Source organism: Anolis sagrei, chromosome X (genome assembly GCF_037176765.1).
Source record: "Anolis sagrei isolate rAnoSag1 chromosome X, rAnoSag1.mat, whole genome shotgun sequence".
NCBI classification, from domain to species: Eukaryota; Metazoa; Chordata; class Lepidosauria; order Squamata; family Dactyloidae; genus Anolis; species Anolis sagrei.
This window is the reverse complement of record NC_090034.1, coordinates 91,190,669-91,210,612: the sequence shown is the minus strand read 5'-3', so window position 1 is coordinate 91,210,612 and position 19,944 is coordinate 91,190,669. Positions and strand designations below refer to the sequence as shown.

Genomic DNA, 19,944 nt, shown 5'->3' with positions numbered 1-19,944 from the left:
ATTTCTCCCTTTCTGTCTTGAGTTACAGTAGGAATGGTAGCAAACTGTAGGACTCTATTTATACTGGATGTTATCAAGGGGAGTGCCTTGATGACTCAGTCTTAGAAGGTTCCAAGGCTTGCTTTGCATAGTCCCACCTCCTTACCTTTTCTGAGCTGTCTTTATGTACCTTATCTAACTCTTTTGCTTTTTTGTATTTTCTATTTGTTCCTTATATATTTTTCACAGTCACATACAAGTCTAGAAATTTTAGTCAAAATGTCAGCCCCCCCCCCCCCAAAACCTGGGTCTATTTATCCACCGGTAAATGTAAGTTGTTTAGATTTACTCTAATTAAAAAGCAATCAAATAAGAGTAGAGTGGCAAAAGATGAGAGTTTAGTCTGTTCCAAAAGAACCCTAAAGAAACTCCAATCCTCTCTACTGTCCCACTTCTATCCTTAGGAATGCTTTGGTGGGAAAATGGAGGAGACAGCAGCCATAAGCAGCTGGCACCAGGTCCTTGTTACCATTTTCCCCTCTGTGCAGAATGAGCCTTGACATATTCAGAGGTCATATCAAAATTAAAATTGTGTCTCCGAAACCTGCCTTCAACTAAAACATGAGGTTCGCAGCCACCTCTCCACAAAAGTCACCAGTGACACTGAAATACAACACCACCTGAGCTTTGAGAATGCAGCAATTTTCCAAATGAAGCATAGAGTGTTTGAGGACCGGGAAAACCTGTTGTCCTCCCAACCCTGCTATATGCCTGTGAAACGTGAACTATCTACAGATGTCACATGCAACTCCTGGAATGATTCCATCAGCGTTGCCTCTGAAAAATCCTGCAAATCTCTTGGGAAGACAGGTGGACAAATGCCGACATGCTGGAATTAACAAAGACCACCAGCATTTCAGCAATGGTCCTCCACCATCAACTCTGCTGGACCGGCCACATTGTCCGAATGCCCGATCACCATCTCCCAAAGCAGTTGCTCTACCCCAACTCAAGAATGGAAATTGGAATGTTGGAGGACAGGAAAAGAGATTTAAAGATGAGCTCAAAGCCAACCTTAAAAACTGTGGCATAGACACCGAGAACTAGGAAGCCCGGGCCCTTGAGCACTCCAGCTGGAGTTCAGCTGTGACCAGCAGAGCTGTAGAATTTGAAGAGGCATGAATGGAGGGTGAAAGAGAGGAGCATGCCAAGAGAAAGGTGCATCAAGCCAACCCTGACCAGGACTGTCTTCCACCTGGAAACCGATGCCCTCACTGCAGGAGAACATGCAGGTCAAGAATGGGGCTCCACAGTCACCTACATACCAGGCCACCGAACTTGGAGGACAATCTTACTCGGACAACGAGGGATTGCTTAAGTAAGTAAGTAAGTAAAATAAGTGTAAACACTCTTATGTCCCCGGTAGATGTGACAGATCTTAATGGTTTGAGCATGGGGTACATCTCTGGAGAACAGGTTTCAAAACCTTGTTTGGGCTTGAAAACCCACCAAGGTCCCATCTACACTGCCATATAACATGCAGATTATCTGCTTTGAACTGGATTATATGGCAGTGTAGACTATGGGCCCTTCCTCACAGCCATATAATCCAGAATATCAAGGCAGATAATCAAAAATATATGATTTGAACCGGATTATCTGAGTCCACACTGCCATACAATCCAGTTCAATGTGGATTTTATAAAACTGTGTAGAAATCCTGATGGTCACATATTTACCTAACATTTTTAATGAATAGATAGGACTCATCTTTTGACAGATGAAACCTGTAAAACATGGCTAAACAACATCAGAGTTTTATCAAAAGGGTAAGAGCAAAAGTTCTTGATGTGGAAGAACACACAAAACTATTTCACACTCTGATGAGATTTGGCTACATGTTTCTTGGAAATCCTGAAAGCTATGCTATTTATTAAAAGAGTTAGTATGTGATAAGTATGTGACCCTAAAGATGAACCACATTTTGTTTTATAACCACTGTGATTAGACAAAAGCCATTTGAAAGTCAGTATTATATTATATCCAGCAGACCAGATTCTGATTGGTGACTCTTTCTGTTATGTTTTGGGATGGTTGAACATTATATGTGAAAAAACTGGTTTTTTGTTTGTTGGCTTGCTTGCAACTCCTTCATTCAAATCAATCCACCATCTAGCTTTCTTGTTTGCTCATTTGTGTGTGTGTGTGTGTTATTTGTTTAACTTGGGCCGGAAAGGTGATTTGCATAAAGAAGGACAATGCCCACTGAAAGCTCAAGAAACTTGATTTGAAAATATCTATGGGAGGGATAAGCAAAGGTGCTGGGGTGGTGTCAGGACATTCACTGATAAGATTGGGTTTGTTTGGACATTTGATAAGACATGGTGCCAACATGATAAAATGGAAATTAAAGTGCATGAGAGAAATGATAGGCATACAGCATTTCCATCTTTTATTCGGTTTTTTCAAGATAGTACATGGGAAGATCCAAGAAAATTTCTCCTATTTCTCCTATTTCCAGAAGTCTGAAAGTATATGGGCACTAATGCCTTTTTACACAGCCATACAAAATCCAGATTATCTGCCTTAACTGGATTATATGGCAGTGTAGATTCTGTGATGGCATGCCCAAGTAGTTGGGAAAATCATAGTGTCTGGCATTACTCGGGGGCTATCTGTATACCTTCTGTTAAGACTGAGACCCTTAACACACAGAGGCATTTTAGGCAAGGTGAAAAGATAACCAAAATGGGTTTATTGAAAACAAGATGAATAAAGTGTTAACTCCACCCAGGACAATTATAAAGTAACTTAAAACAGTACATTACAAAAGGAGCCTTAGTGGGCTGTAGTCATTTCTCTGGAGACTTCTGCCCCTGGTGCAAAATGATGGTTTACAAGCTGTTGCTTATAAATTGTCTCAATCCTCTTTCTTGTGAAGCTTAAGCTGGTCAAGAGCTTCTGTTGTCACTGGGGCTGGTGATATAAGAATACTGCTGAATGCAGGTGCTAAGGATGCCTGTTTTTTGGTTTTTTGTGTGTGTGTGATTTCTTGGGCTTACGGTTACCAGACAATACCCGAGCTTCTATTCTCTGTAGCTCTGATGCAGGAAAAGGAGTCCAGCAATGGAGATCTATAATAGATCAAGATTTATTTGGGAATAAAATCCCAGCAGCTGACACCAATTATAAAAGATAGGGACTTATTGGGCAATATAAATCCCAGCGCTTGCCACCAGTTATAAAAGATAGAGACTTTACTTGGGCAATACAAATCCCACAGCAGCTGTACCACCACTTGTAAATAGAATGTGGCTTCTCTAAAGAAAAATCAAAAGCTGCACTAAGCTGGAACTTTCTTCTGGCCGAAAAAAAAGCCAACCTTTTAAAAGAACTCTGGCACCCACCAAACTTAAAAGCAATATTAAACCCTTGGCTTACTTAAAGTATCTTAGGCAAGAGTGTGCTTGATTCGCGCTCAGGCTTGTGTTCTGAGGTAACACTGAAAAGATTACTCTTTTAAAATATACACTGCCACCTTTTGTCTTTTGATTGCTGCAGGAAACAGATTTTAAAACTTCACCCACAGATGCAAACGTGAGGCAGATGTTATGAACAATAAAACAATGATGTTTATTTAAGAGAACTTGAACAAAACAGGTAATAAGCTTAGCTGTTCTGAAGTATTGACTTAAAAGTGTGTGGTTTCTTTAAGCAGTTCAAACTTGGTTACACATAAACACTCCTCTTTCCCCTCCAGAAATTACTGACAGGATTTCTTCTCTGAAAGTAATTCTAAACTCCACCACAGATAGTCCTTTTCTGGATCTATCTCTACACTCCTCCACCACCTATCTTCCCTAAGAGCTGTAAAATCTTCTCACTAGCTATCTCTGCTAGCTAACTGATCAACTTCAGGCCTCTCTCTCTATTTTCTTCTCCACTCCAAACTCCTAACTCTTTCTCCTTTGACACCCAGACTCAAGCTGAGCTGACAGGGTTTTAAAACACACCCTTAAAGTCACCTTTTCCCCTTTTCTAAGTTAATCTCCACCCACTCTCTTCCAGCCAATCACTAACTCCCCTCATTTCCCTCCAAGCTGCTCCTAAGCATGACTCCTTCAGGAAATGAGATTTTAAAATGGATGCCCCTGGCAACCTTTCCAAAATGGCTGCCAAACTTCCTGGGCCTACTTTCCTAGGCTTTTCCTAGCCTAACAGTTAGGAAATTCATCACAAGCTCTATACAGGCAAATGGAATAGACCAACTGAGGCTGGCCTCTTGGGGGGGGGGGGTGGTTAGGCTCCACCCAAAAACTAATACAATGGAAGGTATCTACACTATTGGAAAAACCTATACACCAGGGGAAGTGAAGCAGAGGAGAGGAAAAGGCAGAGCTAAAACTTCACAGATTCATACAATCCAGTTCAAAGCTGATAATGCGAATTATCTGCTTTGATAATCTGGATTATATGGTAGTGTAGAAGGGGCCTAAGCAGAAGACTCTCTGAAATCAAAGCTGTTTGCACATGGTTGAATGTGTTCGGCTATCTGCAAACTACTGTGTTTCACCGCTTACCAAGAAATGACCTCATCACTATTCTCTAGTTTCCCAAATAAAGTTTTTTCTTAGTTTTGTAGTTCAGCAGACATTGAAGCCTTGGCAATGGTCAGGGTTTCTCATTTGGTAAGACGAAAACTGGTTGTAACAGATGGTCCATTTCCTGTTACTTTAAGAGGATAGGTATTTAAAACATTGCATATCTTTAGTTCGTACAACTATCAGGAGTGATTTTCAGACTGATCTTCCATATGTTCTTGATTTAATTTCCAGAATCTCAGGCCCCTTCATGGACAGGTTGAAGTCAAAGAACAGAGGTGTTTCTTCACCTTGGCCAAAGTGATATTAGCAGAGTCTGTGCTTCAGAGATTGACATATACACTATTGCAAAAATACAGATTTATTTACAGCACTTTGATAGTGATTCAAAACAAAGGACTTTGCTGCCCTGGATGCTAATTGGTCCAAACTAGGGTGGGCTAGGATCCCCTTGCTGGTTGTTTGAGAAGTGTTCGCCACTGGTGTTGTTGATTGGCTCATGGGTTTGGTGGGAATTTTAAGAAACTGCCATTTCTCAGTTTGAAGTCATGTGGCTGTTTCTTTGGTCCTCCTATGGACAGGTGTGGGAGGAAAAGAATCTGGGAAGAGTCTGTGTTAATGGGGCAAATAGCTCCATTCTTGTCTACCTGGAATGAGACAATGACTTTTAGCTGGCTACACAATGGGTGCCAGGATGTTGGCACAACCTCAATGAATTCCCTGGGAGGGGTTCAGATCAGGTGATTAGGATTGAGAAGTGTTCCCAGTGATAAGGCTTTGAAAAACCACATGGCTCTCTTTAAACCCATTGTGACATTCCCAGGATATTGTGAAGAATTTTTTCTTCTTCCAGGATTGAATAATGAAGTGCTCCCTGGGGTGTATGTGCCTGTACAACTTCGATGAGTTCATTCAAAAGTTGCCTAGAACTGAGGAAAGGTCATTTGTGGACCTTGTTTCTGGGGCTTTCTGATGCTGAGCACTGCATTCTGGAAAACAGAATTTAGGGCAGGGCTTTTTGCATTCTCTGTCACAGGATGCCTCACCTCCCCAAACTACATTTTCCATATTGCTATTTTCTGTCTCTCACCCAACTCTGCTAGTCTCACCCCCAACTTCCTTTCCTTATGGCAACTGGCCAAAAAAGCAGCCTTGGTTTTTAAAAACACTTAATGTCCTCTTGATTTGATTGCACACTCAAATCTTTGGTTTTTGTGGTCCTCTGTTAGGAGTTTCGGGACCCAACGGGAACAGGGTTTCCTAAACTTTAGGTGTTCTCACGAATCCTTGCTTCAACTGATGCCACCAAATCGTCTGTAATCAAAGAAGGGCGACTGGAGCAGTCCTCATCATGGACGTTGTCACGGCCATCTTTAAAATTGTCGTACCCACTTACACACTTTGCTTTCACTCATAACAGTATCACCGTACACTTCACAAATCTGTCGATGAATTTCTGCAGCAGGAAGGTTCCTTGCTGGCAAAAACCGTATCACTGAGCGAACCTCACATGCGGAGGGTGAGTTGATAGTCTTAAACATTTTTAAAGCACAGAACAGAACCATACAGGTTAGCTACAGAGCGGAAACTGAGCACAGTTGTTCCCAAGGCATGCCGGTACACGACACACGTGTTCATTGAGGTATGCGTGCGAACTACTAGTGTCTACAACAAAACGGACCTTACTTTAAAAATACCCTCGTAGAATTTTTGTAATGTTTTTATGTTTTGACTGTACTGTGATGTGCCTTGAGCCATGAGGAGAGGCGGGTAAGAAATAAAATTATTCTTATCATCATCATCATCATCATCATCATCATCATCATCATTGTTAAAAGGATTTCAATCCTTATGTTTTTTCAATGATCAGCCTTCATCAGAGGAATGAAAAACATATCTGAGCCACTCTTATTGGTTCTGTTGGGAAGCCACCACCTTTCACCCACATTTACATTTGTAGTTAATCATGTTAGCATTATGCCTTATCAGCTTTCCAACAAATATTGCAGAAGAGCCAAATAAGTCAATTGTTCCAAGAACCATCACCTATAGCCATCAGAGCTATTTGCATTTGTCCTTCTTTGGATCATGAAATTTTTCAACTATTTCTCCACTCCAGCAGGTAAACATAAAAACTTTGTAACAATTGCCTAAAACCAGAGTACGGTGTTTTCCTATTCTAGCCACCCACCCACTCCCCTTTTCCTCTTATGTCATGTTTTGTGACTGCCTTGCTATTGATCTTTATTGTTTACTAGCTGTACCCGCCACGCGTTGCTGTGGCCAACCTTCCCTCCCTCTTTCTCTCCTTTTGTCTCTCCTCCCTTCCCTCTTTTTCTTTCCCTTCTCCTACCTGTTTCTTTTCTTGCTTCCTTTGCTCTTTGGTTCCATTCTTCCTTGTCTCTTTCCGTCCTTCCCTCTTTCTTTCTTTCTCTCTTTCATTCCTTCTCTCCTTCCTTCCCTCTTTCACTTTATTTCCTTCTCTCCTTCCTTCCCTACCCTTCTTTCCTTCCTTTTCTCCTTCCCTCCTCCTTTCTCTCTTTCTCTCATTCCTTGTCTACCCTTTTTCTTTCTTTCTTTCTCTCCCCTCCTTCTCTCCTTCCTTCCCCCTTTCTGTGTATGTTTTGTGTGTGTGTGTGTGTGTGTGTGTGTGCATATATGTGTGTGTATATATATGTGTGTTTGCGTATATATGTGGTTTTGCGCATGCGTAATGTAATTTTTGTTTTTTGGCCTTTTAAATCCCTTCTGCTGCATTTTTCAGTGTTTTTATGAGTGATGGTCACTCCTTGGGTTAGCAGGTGTATTGTGTCCAAATTTGGTGTCAAATCGTCCAGTGGTTTTTGAGTTATGTTAATCTTACAAACTAACATTACATTTTTATTGATATAGATGTTATACGTTTTTAAAATGCAAAATGAGGTTTAAAAACACATGTGAATAAAAGAATATTTCTGTGGGTTGGTTTACTTCTTTTGAAATAATTGTACAAGGCACATTTATTGATCTGAGAATACATTGGTAAATTAGGAGAAGGGGTTTATGAGGGGTGGGAGCAGCAGCCAGAAGATGGTTCAATGACTTTAACAAGACAGAATCACTCAAGAGAGAACAACAGAAAAGTGGTCTTCAAAAGGGTTACAGGGCATAGGCATTTATCAGCTTCTGTGGTGGATTTCTGCTTCTGGATGCCTAATACTGTAAAAGAAGAAAAGAAGAAGAAAAATAATTTGTAATCTCTGATACAAAGTTAAAGCAAGTTAATAAAAATAAGGGAAAATGCCCATTTAGTTTTAAATAAACCTGGCCATGTTGTTGTCAGAACAGAACTTTGTGCCATCTCTCTGTGGCTGAGATTCTATATCAGGATTCATATCATTTAAAAACTATCATTTAACAGGCAAAATGGCTGTGCTGCAGAAAAATCCTGCCAATCTGAAGGTAAACAGTTCAAGCCCAGGTTGGGATTGAGTACCTACCATTAGCCCCAGCTCACCTGCCCATCTAGCAGGTCAAAAGCAGAAATGCGAGTAGATAAAATAGGTACCGCTTTTAGCAGGGAGGTAATAAAGGCATTCTTAAGGACATTAAGCTCCTTGGCATGGAAGATGGAGCAACAACACTCACCCACCTCGCCACCAATGGCCAGAGTCAAGCACAGCCTCAGAGATGCCAGAAATAAGATGGCAGAAACTGCCTTTACCTCTTGTGTTGTCTGTCTGTCCCTGTTATTGTATAATCATGAATGTGTGCCATATGTGTGTTATGTAAAGACGCTGAGTCCCGTTCAGGGTGAGAAGTGCAGAGAATAAATACTGTAGATAAATAATCATGGCCCCATTCATTTCATATGGTTTTCATAGATAAGAAGTATTCATAGGTAGTTTGACAGTTCCTTCCTTCAAAATATAGCCCCCAGGATCCAGTATTATGGCGCCTTTTGCAAGCACAAACCAGTCCTGACCAATCTTTGTTTCCAAAATTTGACAGGATCTGGTGCATAGGGTTAATTATCACATACAGAGTTATACTTTACTTGTGCTACACAAGGCTTGTGATATGTGGCAACAAAGTGCAGCTAGATAAAAAGACACTGAATGTGCAATTGAATATAGAACCAAGTGTGCATGCATACTGATTCATAATGGATACTGCTTACAAATTGAAATTGAATCCAGACAAGACAGAGGTACTCCTGGTCAGTCGCAAGGCCGAACAGGGCATAGGGTTACAGCCTGTGTTGGATGGGGCCACACTCCCCCTGAAGACGCAGGTTCGCAGCTTGGGTGTGACCCTGGACTCATCGCTGAGCCTGGAACCCCAGGTTTCGGCGGTGACCAGGGGAGCATTTGCACAGCTAAAGCTTGTGCGCCAGCTGCGCCCATACCTTGGGAAGTCTGACTTGGCCACGGTAGTCCACGCTCTGGTTACATCCCGTTTAGACTACTGCAACGCTCTCTACGTGGGGTTGCCTTTGAAGACAGCTCGGAAGCTCCAACTAGTCCAACGCTCGGCAGCCATGATTTTAACAGGAGCGGAGCGCAGGGAGCATACAACCCCCCTGTTGCGCCAACTCCACTGGCTACCGATCTGCTACCGGGCTGAATTCAAAGTGCTGGCGTTGGCCTTTAAAGCCCTAAACGGTTCCGGCCCAAGCTACCTATCTGACTGCATCTCTGCCTATGAACCCACCAGGAGTTTGAGATCTTCCGGGGAGACCCTGTTCTCGATCCCGCCTGCTTCTCAAGCTCGGCTGGCGGGGACGAGAGATAGGGCCTTTTCTGTGGTGGCCCCCTGGCTTTGGAACACCCTCCCCATAGAGGTACGATCAGCCCCTTCGCTGATGGTGTTTCGGAAAAGATTGAAGACATGGATGTTTAAACAAGCATTTGGTTAATCCATTGTAACGAATTGTGATGACTAAGGATTGGTTATACACGGACGATGAATTTTGGATTACGATTCCAGTTATGAGATGCATAGGATCGTTATTGGTGGCCCAATAATTTGTACTGTATATGTGTTTTATGCTTTTAACTGAATATTGTTTTTAAATGTTGTAAACCGCAATGAGTCGCCGATTTAGGCTGAGATATTAGCGGTATACAAGTGCATTAATAAATAAATAAATAAATATCCATACAAAATGTATAATGCACATTCATATGCAATGACACACAATGCACTGTTCTCCTTCTGTAACCTTGAATTTAATATAACTATTTCATATCAGAAAAAAAATTCAGCCATTTTCTACAGTGGAACTCTCTGCCCCGGAGTGTGGTGGAGGCTCCTTCTTTGGAAGCTTTTAAACAGAGGCTGGATGGCTATCTATCAGGGTGATTTGAATGCAATATTCCTGCTTCTTGGCAGGGGGTTGGACTGGATGGCCCATGAGGCCTCTTCCAGCTCTTTGATTCTATGATTCTATGATTCTATGTTTCTACTGAAAATAGGATGCTAAAATTGATGGACTTTGTCCAAGATCATGTTTGGATTCTTCTGTGATCAGTAGAAGTTGGTGACTCTGATATCATGTAACAGGAAACCTACCACAGTCTTTAATTGAGTGGTTTATTTCCCATACTTGTACCCTGCCCTTTTCACCCTGAAGGGGACTCAGGACAGCCTCATAACTGGCAACATTTGATGCCCAACAAATAAACAAATCCCAAAAAATAATAATTACAATTAAACCAGCAATAAAACATAAATGGTAAAAACAGCCATTAAAATCACACAGGTTCAAAATCATAGTCCAGAATCAGTCCATTTGTCTGTCACTTTAAGTGATCTCAAGTATTGCATTGCTATAGTTACTGTGTGAATGCTTGGTCCCATAAACATGTCTTAAAACAGGATGGAGGGGCTATTCTGATTTCATTGGGGAGGGAGTTCCACAAACAAGGGGCCACCACTGAGAAGGCCTTGTCTCTCGTTCCCGCCAGTTGTGCTTGCAAGGGTGGTGGGATTGAGAGCAGGGCCTCCTCAGATGATCTGAGTCTCCACAATGGTTCATAGGAGGAGCTATGTTTGGATAAGTAAGATGGGCTGGAAGTGATTCACCTTTGCGGGGGGGGGGGGGTGGGTGGGTATGAGTGTGGGCATGAGTTGGGGGATAGTACCTTTAAAGTTTGAACTCAATCCAAAGGAGATGCACTACTCCATTCACATGAGAAAGAACACCCTCATTGACTATGGTGACAAGTTGTGATTATTCCACTCATATAGAAACAAACCAGTATTCTGCCATAGGTGGTATGAGAGAAAAAGATCACTTGCTCAGAAACACCCCTCCTTTATATTTCTGTCTGACTCAACCCTGTACAAAAAAGTCTAAAACGCTAAATACTCACCCAGACAATGGGGCCATTGTTAGTGTTCTGCAGAACAAAAACAATAGTAAAGATACATTATTTGTGTTCTAATCCATTTGTGCAAATCCAAATCCAGTTCTTTCACTTCTATATTGCAGTCTACAGAACCACCTGAGAATGCTCAAAAATCCTATAATGTAACTTCTATTTTTTTCCCCTACAGGTATAGCACCATACTCTCATTTGAAGTGTCATGACTTCATCCAGTAGAATCCTGGGATCTGTAGTTTGGTGAAGCACTACAGTTGCCTAACCAAATATTTACCACAAAAAAGATCCCAGCATACCAAGGTAACTATCCATGGTACCTATTATAAAACTGAAGTGCCAAAATTATGCAATGTGAAATAGATCTACCTAACAAAGTGATGGATTCTGCTTCATTGAGTGCTTTCAAACAGAAGTTGAAGGGTCATATATTAGATCTGTCCCATCTGTTGATTCCTCCATTAGCATAGGATTAGAATAAATAGCATTTGAGACCAATCATTCTATGACCTTCACTTCCAAGATTCTTTGAATCATGATGGTGCAAGCAGGAAGAGAAGTCTTAATACACAGTTTTAATTTGAATTAATGTTTTCTATTGATGTTTGTTTAGAAACTTTACTATGACCATTTAATCTGAATGGAAAACAATAACTGTACAGAAAAAATAATAGTGATAGAAGGTAAGAGGGACTACTTGGAATAGAAAACATCTGGAGCAGAAATCTAGTTGCACTTTGAGAGAAGCCGAGGAACATATGCAGGTCTCTGACACTTACTCCATTGTCATTGAAGCTGTTGTCACCAGCATTGTTGTTATCAAAACTTCCACCATTCTAGAAACAGAACACAAGAAGATATTTTAATGATTGGTGGTTCTCTGGATAGCAGTGAAAGATGTTAATGTGGCATAATGGTTTGAGTGTTGGACTATTATTTATGTATTTATTATTTAAAGCATTTATATTCTGCCTTTCTCACCCTGAAGGGGACTCAGGGCGGAGCGCAGCATATATACTAAATGGTTCTGGCCCAGTTTACCTGTCCGAACATATCTCCCTCAATGAACAATCTAGGACCATTGCAGTCACGTTTGGTGGGGACGAGAGACAGAGCCTTCTCTGTGGTGGCCCCTCAGCTGTGGAACTCCCTCCCTAATGAGGTTAGATCTGCCCCCTCCCTTCTGACCTTTCAGAAGAAAGTTAAATCCTGGTTATGGGATCAAGCATTCACAGAATAGTTTGTTTTACTGGGGAAGACAAGATTATATTGGACAGTACTTGGACTGATTTGGATGATGATTTTAATCTGGTGAATTCAATTTGGCAAACTGGTTCTAATGTATATTTTTAACTATTTTAATGTATATGTATGTATTTATTATGTGTTTTATATTATGTTTGGCATTTAATTGATGCCTGTTTGGAAGCCATTCTGAGTCCCTCCTTGGGGGTCAAGAAGGACGGGGTATAAATGTTTAAAATAAATAAAAATAAAATAAATATATGGCAAGCATTCAATGCCGGAACATAAAATAAACTATAAAAATACATAAACACTAAAATTAATAATCTCCGCTTTAAAATCAATTGTTTAAAACCATCTCAGATCAGCCATACCCAATCTGGTCAGCAGGGAAAAGTTTCCTATTGTTGCCTTATTGCACTGTCCGAAAGGCTTGATCCCACAGCCATGTTTTTACCATCCTTCTGAAGGACAGGAGGGAGGGGGCTGATCTAATCTTGCCAGGGAGACAGTTCCATAGCCAGGGAGTGTTTACGGAGAAGGTCCTCTCTCTTGCCCCTGCCATTTGCGCCTGTGATGGTGGCAGGACCAAGAGCAGGGCGTCCCCGGAAGATCTTAATCTCTGTGGTGGTTCATAGAAGGAGATGTGTTCAGACAGGTAGATTGGGCCAGGGCCATTTAGGGCTTTAAATGCCAAAGCCAGCACTTTGAATTATGTTCGGTAGCAAACTGGCAACCAGTGGAGCTGACACAACATGAAAGTTGTGTGCCTTGGGAGACGAGAGTTCAAATTCCCAATCAAGCATGGCAATCAAGGCATACAAAAATGAGAAGTCATGGTGACAATGGCCGTCATGGGTTTAGGGAATTTTATAATATTCCCTTATTTACAAGATGTAACAGCAATGATGAAATACAGGCACGAACTGCTACAGGATTTAAGATGGATTCAAGATATAAATAGATCACATATATACTTGTCAATACTTACTCCATAAGCTGCAAACCCATATGAGTTCTGCAATATAAAAAATGAAATTTAGAATATCTCATAATAATTTGTATAGCATAATTTTCCTCTTCTTTGAAATTTAGACCTTCTTGAGAAAAGATGATAATACAAAGTTGAGATGATCAACTACTACACTATGGCTGAACCAGAAGTAGGAGCATAACTATTGAAAGTAGCAAATTAAGGTGCTCACCCTCCCAATATTAATCATTTTCCTGTTTTTCTTCAATTTCTAGAATTGCAGATATGTGAGGATAAAATTCAATCACATTTAGAATTTATCTGTTTGCCATCCATGTTCACATTCCCTTGCATGTTTTGCCAGTCCCCGATACAATTCTAACCATTTGCTGAAGTTGGAGCTAATTTAATAGGATTTAGTCAAATCTGTCAATTCGCAGTTTGATTGAGAATGTATTCCATGCAAATCTTACTATAAAAATCTACTTCTGTGTAATCACTTATCTATGTGGTATCAAAGAGAAGGAAGCAGAATCAGTTGGGAGTTAGCCACACCTTTACAGAAACAACATGTAGCTATATAATATAGAGCAGAACTATTGATCATCTGAAAAATCAAAGGAATTCTGGACTCACTCCATTGTCATTCATGCTGCCACTTCCGACATTGTTGCCATCAAAGCTGCCTGAATTCTGCAACGGAAAAGAAAAATCACCCTGTTAGCTCAACTACTGGAAAGATCAAAGAGAACTCCATGTAAGATAGTCATCATGAGGATTCAGTGGCACCAACCAGTTCAAGAATCTGAAATGTATTTCTGGAAAGAATTGGGATGAGGAAGCCAAATTAAATAAATGGGAAGGAAAGCAGTGGCAAAAAAGACCGAGGAAGAGTATAAGGGAAGCAGAAAACAAGCACCTAGCCATAGTTGAAAGAAAGATATGGTTGCCAACTTTATTCCTCCTCTTCTTTCAGCAGCAATCTGTCCGATGTGTAGAAATTAAACAAGTGCAGGTTTCTTCAAGCATTGCTCACTAAATTTCTGGTTAAACCACTGAGCTGCTAAACTTGTTGACCGAAAGGTCGCAGGTTCAAATCCGGGGAGCGGCATGAGCTTCCACTGTCAGCCCCAGCTTCTGCCAACCTAGCAGTTCAAAAACATGCAAATGTGAGATCAATAGGTACCACTCCAGTGGGAAGGTAATGGCGCTCCATGCAGTCATGCTGGCCACATGACCTTGGAGGTGTCTGTGGACAGCGTCGGCTCTTCGGCTAAGAAATGGAGATGAGCACCAACCCCCAAAGTCGGACACAACTGGACTTAATGCCAGGGAAAAACCTTTACCTTCACCTATTATAGTAAAAGGCATATGAACCAAGTCAGAAAATGTGTTGTCGTGGGCTTTCATGGCTGGAATCACTGGGTTGTTGTGAATTTTCTGGGCTGTATGGCCATGCTCCAAAACATTCTGACGTTTTGCCTGCATCTATGGCAGGAAACACCAGAGGATGTGAGGTCTCGCAACCGCTGAGGATGCCTGCCATAGATGGAGGTGAAACATCAGAAGAGAATGCTTCTGGAACATCACCATACAGCCCAGAAAACACACAACAACCCGTCAGAAAAAGTTGGCAACCCTAACAGCAAGGGCTAGATAAGAGCCAAAGACTGAAGCAAACCAATTCAGAAGGCAAGTTAATTTGAGATGAACATCCCTAAGATTTGATATTCTTATTTCCCATTTAATGTTTGCTCCATCTTTTTCCTGCATTCGTTTGGAACTAAAAAGAAAACAAATGTTCTGATGCATTCCTGTGTGCATTATCCTAATGCAAACAATTCCAATTTGCATTTCGTTAATGTACACATTTTTGAAAATGTTCTCTGATGTTTTTAACATTTTCCCAATATTATGCACATTTTGTGAGCAGCATTTGTTTATATTGTTTCTTGTGGAAATAGTTTATATTCAGAAAAAGTACGCTGCAAATCCCCCTAGGAGAAATGCATTCTGAGTGATATAATGATCCATCATGTGCAAAATAGAGAAACCAATTGTGAAATCCTGAAATCTATCAGCCTTAGCCCTAGAGCTGGCTATGGAATCTGTAGTGAACTCTGAAACCTGGTTCTGTAATAAATAAAGCAAGACTGGCAGAATCAGTGCTTCAGGGGCAATGTGATGGGCTGTTCTGCAAAGTAAAAACAATTAACTGCTTTGAAAAAGTCAGTAAATTTTAGAGTAGAGATAGGGAACATTGAATTGGTGAAATTTTAAATTAAAATTTGGCTTCCTGTAGTTGGACACCCTGCTCCAAATCCTTTTAAACTACAACTCATATCATCGTATTGGCTCCCTTGGTTTGGGCTAATGGGAACTGCAATCCAGTAACACATTTTCCCTCTTTTTAAGAGAACACAGACAGCCAAAGTAAAAAAAGATGAAAGAGTATAGAAATGGCAGCAACTAATAACTTCAAACTCCAGGTATTTGGAGCAGAGTGTCCAACTACAGGAAACCAAATTTTAATTTTAATATTCACTAATTTCTTTTTGAAAACTTCCATCAATTTTTGCACAGGAGGTAGAATTTTGTGTGCAGAAAATACTTCTCTCTCTCTCTCTCTCACACACACACACACACACACACAGAGAGAGAGAGAGAGAGAGAGAGAGAGAGAGAAACAAAACCTTGTGTGACTGTTGCACAGAATAAGTTTCAAACTATGATCATTCTCATTAATGCAGGATTCTTCTCATAATGGTTTTTCAATACTCAAGAAACATCTTTTCCACCATTTTGGAATATTTTCCCCTTCCCTCCTTTTGTATCTTTGGCAATAGCTGTCCATGCAGGATTTAGCAAGTGGTGCTGGTGATGATGACTTCTAGTTATGTTATTAATTGTCTACCTTATGTAGCCCCCAATGGGTTAAACTCTTGTGCCGACAGGACTGCTGACCAACAGGTCAGCAGTTTGAATTCAGGGAGAGCAGGTTGACCTCCCTCTGTCAGCTCCAGCTCCCCATGCGTGGACATGAGAGAAGCCTCCCACAAGGAGGATAAAACATCAAACATCCAGGCATCCCCTAGGCAACATCCTTGCAGACGGCCAATTCTCTCACACCAGAAGCAACTTGCAGTTTCTCAAGTCACTCCTGACATAAAAAAACCTTGTGTAGTTTATTGTATCATGTTTTATGCATTATTTATGTTGTGAGCCGCCATGAGTCCCTTTGGAAGATGGGTCAGGATATAAATAAATATTATTATTATTATTATTATTATTAACATGAAACATACATTGCTCATGAACTGCTGTAGATTTATTAGAAATTTAAAATATGAAATGTGAGGGTTGGAGTGGGGTGGAGCTATATTTGAATCATCACCACAAACCAAAACACAGACATACATGTATCTCCTGGTTCCTAATTCTCGTTTCCGTAAACCATGCTTATCCTTACCCTGGGTGCAGCTCTGGCCCCCTCCAGGGAGAGCAGGCAGATAACAAGAAATGCAGCTATCACTTGGAATTTCATCCTGGTGTTGCTTCTTTTCTGTCCTGAGTGAAGTTTGGGAATTATGGCGAACAGAAGGGTTCTATATTTATATTGAATGTTATCATGGGCTGTGCCAACCTCTATGTGCCTCGCTCTGTGACTCCACCCTAGAAAGACCCAAAATCTGTGTCTCCCACACTTATCCAATCCTGGGTCCACAAATTCCTAATATTCCCAGGCTGCCTGCTCTCTTTTGTTCATTTTATTCATTGTTTCTCTATGTTTGTTCTGTCATTAGTCACTTTTCTGCTTTGAATTTGTGATATCGGAATGTCAGGGATATCTGACCTGGTAAGCAATTCTGATTGGCTCTCTGGATTAATCACAAAGCCAAGACAAAGCAAAGGCAATTCTTCCTTCCCTTCTTTGGTCTCTTTTCTTATGGATAGCAACATAAATAGTGATCAGAAGCAAGAACAGGTTGTGTGCATGAGAGGTTTGGAAGCCTGTTTGGAAGCCGTTCTGAGTCCCTCCTCGGAATATACCCCCCAGAGCTGATCCAAAGTCAATTTCACTTTAGGGGTATTCTTGACATCCTTTTTTTTTTGGTCCTTTTTGTCCTATGACTTGTCTATAAGATAGTATATATTATATTATAGATACATGTGTGTTTGTGTTTTGGTGTGTAATGATGATTCAAATATAGCCCCAACCCTCACATTTCATATTTTAAATTTCTAATGCATCTGCAGCAATTTGTGAGTGCTGCATGTTTCATGGCCCATTGTTGTTGTTGTTGTTGTTGTTGTTATATGACTTGTCTATAAGGTGCCCCCGGTGGCACAGTGGGTTAAACCCTTGTGCTTGGCAGGACTGAAGACCGACAGGTCGGAGGTTTGAATCCAGGGAGAGCAGGGATGAGCTCTCTCTATCAGCTCCAGCTCCTCATGCAAGGACATGAGAGAAGCCTCCCACAAGGATCATCAAACATCAAAACATCTGGGCATCCCCTGGGAACGTCCTTGCAGATGGCCAATTCTCTCATACCAGAAGTGACTTGCAGTTTCTCAAGTCACTCCTGACATGATTTTAAAAAAACCAAACTTGTCTATACTGTTTTGAAAATTCCATTCCATGTGACATTTCCCTGCTCTGCAGTGACCCTACAATGACCCTTTTAATGCCACACACATTATGGGGAAATCATTATAACAAAATACACATTTCCTCACAATGAACTCACTGTCATTTCACAGTTTGATATGCAAATCTTACTGTAAAAATATATCTACTTCTGTGTAATCACTTATCTATGTGGTATCAAAGAGAAGGAAGTAGAAACAGCTGGGAGTTAGCCACACCTTTACAGAAACAATATGTAGCTATATTGACACCAATCCTGCTGCTATCGATACTAGTGCACTTTACCATCTTTAATACACTGGAAGGAGCAGGTAATTTCAAGGGGAGGGAACATCATGACCCAATTATATGTGACTACACTTATCATCAAGCACTAACATATGGAACAACAATAGATGGAAATGGAGGGTATGTCCTCGGGGGGGATGGGTCCATGGGTGGGGGCGCCGCCATAGGGGTGGTGACAGGCAGAGGGAGATACGGGAAAGGGAGAGCAAATTATTTATTTCGGCCCAAAATTCACAATAATAGATTGGCAACCTCCAAAGATGCTAATAACCCAAGGAAAAAATCAAATCCGGCCAAAAATTTATAACAGAACATTGGCAATTCCAAAAATTGAGACTACAATTTGGCCTGAAATTAGTAAAGACAGATTGGCAGCTTTAAAACATCCACCTGACAAGATACAACTGAGGTGCCAGGATGGTGGTCCCTCCAGGTTAAAGGTGGTGCTGTTCAATGCCAGGTCGGTAAATGGAAAAACAGCTATTATTAAAGATCTGATTCAAGAAGAACATGCTGACTTGGCTTGTATAACAGAGACCTGGCTGGACGAAGGGGGAGCGGTTAATCTCTCCCAACTCTGTCCACCAGGTTACTCTGTTCAGCACCAACCAAGGCTTGGAGGGTGGGGAGGAGGAGTCGCAGTGGTCTATAAGGAGTTTATCCCTCTGATCAGGCGTCCCATCCCACAAACATCTTCGTTTGAATGTGCCGGCTTTAGGATAGGTGACTGGGACAGGATAGGGATTCTGTTAGTGTACCGACCACCCCGCTGCACTACAGTCTCCCTACCTGAGCTAGCAGGAGTGGTCTCGGACATGGCTTTGAGCTCCCAACAGCTTTTGGTCCTGGGAGATTTCAATGTCCATGCCGAGGCCTCTCTCTCGGGTGCAGCTCAGGACTTCATGGCCGCCATGGCAACCATGGGCCTGTCCCAACTAATATCTGGTCCCACCCATAGTGCCGGGCACACGCTGGATTTGGTTTTTGCGCAGGGATGGGATGAGGGTGACGGCGTGGAGGAGCTGACCATCGCTCCATTGCCATGGACCGATCACCACCTGATCAGATTTAAACTAACTGTGCCTTCTAACCTCCGTAGGGGTGGTGGACCCATTAGAACGGTCCGCCCCAGGAGACTTATGGATCCTAATGGTGTTCTGACGGCTCTTGGGGATTTTTCCACCTCCTCGGCCGGCGACTCTGTCGATGCTCTGGTCTCTCGCTGGGACAGTGAGTTGACCAGGGCAATTGACACAATCGCTCCGGAACGTCCCCTCTCGAGTAACCGAGCTAAACCAGCCTCTTGGTTTACTGAGGAGCTGGCAGCGATGAAACGAAAGAAGAGGAGACTAGAGTACGTGTGGTGCCAGAATCCCACCAATCCAGCCCAAACACACCTGAATGCCTTTTAAAGGTCCTACAGTGTGGCAATAGCGGCAGCTCAAAAAACATCTATTACAGCCAATATTGCATCCACGAAGAATCGTCCGGCTGAGCTTTTCCGAGTTGTCAGGGGCCTGTTAAATCCGCCAAAATGCGAGGCCTCGGATAACTCTGTGGCCCGCTGTGAAGCATTTGCTCGATTCCTCACGGATAAAATTGAGCGGATTCGGTCAGGCTTTGACGTCATGTTAACGGCAGTCTCTGGGGATGTAACGAGAACATCTGCTTGTCCAGTTTTGTTGGATTCATTTCAATTGGTTCAGCTTGAGGATGTGGACAGGATCCTTGGAGAGGTGCGACCCACCACATGCATCCTAGACCCCTGCCCATCCTGGCTGATAAAAGAAGCCAGAGGGGGTTTGGCAGAGTGGGTGAAGGTGATGGTTAACGCCTCCTTACAGG

The 19,944-nt window shown here is 41.8% G+C and overlaps 1 long non-coding RNA gene across 1 annotated transcript; it reads right to left on the bottom strand.

Annotated features, from left to right (window-relative positions):
• Window positions 1-7,602: 7,602 nt before the first annotated feature.
• On the bottom strand, window positions 7,603-13,858 carry LOC137097914 (uncharacterized). The gene is made up of 5 exons (XR_010910511.1): window positions 13,800-13,858; window positions 13,182-13,208; window positions 11,725-11,781; window positions 10,937-10,963; window positions 7,603-7,778 (listed from the first exon to the last, which is right to left on the bottom strand). It is a non-coding gene; the product is annotated as an uncharacterized lncRNA (long non-coding RNA).
• Window positions 13,859-19,944: the final 6,086 nt, after the last annotated feature.